Here is a 4201-nt window from a genome sequence, read left to right as displayed (position 1 = left end):
TGGTGTATATCTGATCAGCCTTGAGCGGGTCCTGAAGACACAAGCAAGTTACATGAGGAAGTAGCTCAAATGCCCATGGTCTCCACTCCTGCCATCCTGCCTTCTCTTCCCCAGCCTGCACCGATGGCCTCATGGAAAGTTCCCTATGAGCAGGTGACAGAGGAAGACAACACAAGGGCCTGGTTCACAGATGGTTCTGCACAATATGCAGGCACCACCCGAAGGTGGACAACTGCAGCACTACGGCCCTTTCTAGGACATCCCTGAAGGACAGCGGGTGAAGGGAAATCTTCCCAGTGGGCAGAACTGCGAGCAGCCCACCTGGCTGTGTACTTTGCATGAAAGGAAAAATGGCTAGATGTGCAATTACATACTGATTCATGGACTGTAGCCAATGGCTTGGCTGGATGGTCAGGGACTTGCAAGAAGCATGATTGGAAAACTGGTGGTAAAGAAATTTGGGGAAGAGGTATGTGGAAGGACCTCTCTGAGTGGTCAAAACCATGAAGATATTTGTATCCCACGTAAGTGCTCAGCAACGAGTGACCACAGCAGAGGAAGATTTTAATAACTGAGTGGATATGATTACGTGTTCTGTGGACACCATTCAACCTTTTTCCCCAGTCACCTCTGTCATTGCCCTATCGGGCCCATGAAGAAAGTTTCCATGGTGGCAGGAATGGAGCTTACGCATGGGCTCAGCAACATGGACTTCCACTCACCAAGACTGACCTGGCTGTGGGCACTGCTAAATGCCCAATTTGCCAGCAGCAGAGACCAACACTGAGCTCTCAATATGGCACCATTCCTCAGGGTGATCAGCCAGCTACCTGGTGGTAGGTTGGTTATATTGTACCTCTTCCATCATGGAAAGAGCAGAGGTTTGTCCTCACAGGAATAGGCACTTAGTCCGGATCTGGGTTTGCCTATACTGTATGCAATGCTTCTGCCAAGACTACCATCTGTGGACTAACGGAATGCCTTATCTGCCATCACAATATGCCATACAGCATTGCCTCTGACGAAGGCACTCACTTTACAACTAAAAAAGTGTCACAGTGGGCTCATGCTCATGGAATTCACTAGTCCTAGCATGTTACCCATCATCCTGAAGCAGCTGGATTGACAGAATGGTGTAATGGCCTTTTGAAATCACAATTACAATGCCAACTAGGTGACAATACTTTGCAGGGTTAGGACAGAGTTCTCTAGAAGGCCATGTATGCTCTGAATCAGTGTCCAATATGTGGTTCTGTTACCCCCATAGCCAGGATTCATGGATCCAGGAATCAAGGTGTGTAAGTGGAAGTGGCACCACTCACCATCACCCTAGTGATCCACTAGCAAAAGTTTTGCTTCCTGTTCCCATAACCTCATGTTCTGCTGACTTAGAGGTCTGAGTTCCGGAGGGAGGAACACTGCCACCAGGAGACACAACAACAATTCCATTAAACTAGAAGTTAAGATTTCCATCTGGACACTTTGGGGTCACTTTAAGTCAGCAGAATAAGAAGGGAGTTACAGTGTTGGCTGGGGTTATTGACCCACATTATCATGATGAAATCAGTCTACTACTCCACAACAGAGGTAAGGAAAGAATATGCATGGAATACAGGAGATCCATTAGGGTGTCTGTTAGTATTACCATGCCTTGTGTTTAAGGTCAGTGGGAAAGTACAACAGCCCAATCCAGGCAGAACTACAAATGGTCCAGACCCCTCAGGAATGAAGGTTTGGGTCACTCCACCAGGAGAAAAAACATGACCTGCTGAGGTGCTTGCTGAAGGTAAAGGGAATACACAATGGGTAGTAGGAGAAGGTAGTCATAAATACTAGCTATGACCACTTGACCAGCTGCAGAAATGAGGACTGTAACTGTCATGAGTATTTCCTCCTTCTTTTGTTAAAAATATGTTTGTGCATGTATGCACTTATACTGAGAAGGTATCTTCATTTTATTTCCTTTTCCTTTATCATGTGACATAAGAATAATTGACTTCATATCAGCATTTAAATATTGTTAACTTTATGTAATAGTATTTGGATGGGGGTATTGGTGCATTTCCAGTTGTACAAGACAGTTGTATTATTTTACGCGTAACTATGATCTTATTATTGTCTTTATTTGAAGATTATGTATGATCTCAGGAGATATATGTGGGTTCAAGTTGACAAGGGGTGGACTTGTGATGGTTAATACTGAGTGTCAGCCTGATTGGATTGAAGGATACAAAGTATTGATCCTGGGTGTGTCTGTGAGGGTGTTGCCAAAAGAGATTAACATTTGAATCAGCAGACTGGGGAAGGTAGATCCACCCTTAATCTGGTGGGCACAATCTAATCAGCTGCCAGAAAATATAAAGCAGGCAGAAAAATGTGAAAAGGAGAGACTGGCCCAGCCTCCCAGCCCACATCTTTCCCCCATGCTGGATGCTTCCTGCCCTCTATCATCGGACTCCAAATTCTTCAGTTTTGGGACTTGGACTATCTCTCCTTCCTCCTCAGCTTGCAGACAGCCTATTATGAGACCTTGTGATTGTGTAAGTTAATACTTAATAAATTCCCATATATATGTGTATATATATATGTGTATATATATATATGGGAGTGCACAGTATACTGTTATACGTGTTCTATTTTATCTTAGTTATTGTTCATCTCTTGTGGTGCCTAATTTATAAATCAATTCTTTTCAGAGGTATGTACATATCAGCAAAAACATAGTATATACAGCATTTGGTATTATCTGTGATTTTAGGCATCCACCGGTGGTCTTGGAAATAATTGCCTCTTCCTCAGGTAAGGGAGTGCTACAAAGATGTGGACCAGGTGATGAGAACAAATGAGAGAGTGAGGGACACAAGAACTAGCATAACAAGAAGCTCTTAGGAGAGGAATTAGTGTTTCTACAGTCTGCTAAGGACTGGAACCTTGGAAGAAGGGCCCAGTGAGAGATCTAGAGAAACAGCTACTGCCACAGAGGCAACAGTGTAGCAAGGAGAGAACAGGGAAGATATAACTCATCTTTTCTCTTCTCACATGCTCCGATTTCATGTTGATGCCTTCCAATGGCCTAACCCAACTGGAAACTAACTAACCAGCAAGGTTCTGGAGCATGCTAACGAATCTGCTTGGGTCAGCCGCTGGCAATATAGAGCCAGGAGAGAAGGATAGAGACTGAATTTTGGAGAGACATATGAAGAATAACCATCACACTACTATTATTATTCACAAATAGAATTATCTGAGAACTCTTTCTGAAAACATCTTTTTCATGTACAATTTCAACTGGAAGTAAAAACTTAATGGGCTTTGTAAACTTAAGCATCCAAGCTTTTAAAGAATCATTTCTCAGAGCCTTCTGGCTGGAACATTCCTAGTGGCATTTACAAAGGGTTTCCAGAAATCTTGGGAGGCTTTGCAAGCCAAAATCTGGAAGAATTTGAGAATATGCTTTTATTGACTTCCTTTGGGTATCCCCAGGTCTCTCATCATTTGGTGGTTTCCTGTGTCAGCACCAGTCTTGCTATGCCTGGTTAGTCACTTGCTGAGTGTTTTCAAGGAAGCCAGCCAGGCTTCAACAAAGGGTGACTACCTCATAACAAATCAGCCGCACAGCAGTAAGAACTCCTACTAATGGCTTCCCTTGAATTCACAGACTGTGTAGATTTTAGATTGAAGTATCATTTTCTCTTTCCAACTTCGCCATCCTTATCTCTTCCTCGTGAACCTGAGCTAACCCATAGACCAAATAATGGAAGAGGACAGTGGTGGAGAAGAATGCTGTCTTCCCTGAAGCCTTAGATTAAAATTATACTCAAGGCCAGTTGTCATGGTTCATGCCTGCAATCTCAGTGCTTTGGGAGACTGAGCTGGGAGGATAACTTGCAACCAAGAGCTCAGGATCAGGCTGGGCAACATAGCAATATTCTGTCTCTACAATAAGTAAGTAAGTAAGTAAATAAATAAATACATAAATAAATAAAATTATCTGATTGTGGTGGCACGTGCCTGTAGTCCCAGATACTTAGGAAGCTGAGGTTGGGGGATTGCATGAGCCTGGGAGTTCAAGACTGCAGTAAGTTAAAATTGTGCCACTGCACTCCAGCTTGGGCAAAAAAGCAAGACCCCAACTCTAAAAAAAAAAATTATAGCCAATATCAGAGTCTTGAGTATTCACTGTAAACAGCCCAAACAAAAG

The sequence above is a fragment of the Mandrillus leucophaeus genome, unplaced genomic scaffold (assembly GCF_000951045.1).
Source record: "Mandrillus leucophaeus isolate KB7577 unplaced genomic scaffold, Mleu.le_1.0 Scaffold75, whole genome shotgun sequence".
NCBI lineage: Eukaryota > Metazoa > Chordata > Mammalia > Primates > Cercopithecidae > Mandrillus > Mandrillus leucophaeus.
This window is presented reverse-complemented; position numbering follows the sequence as displayed.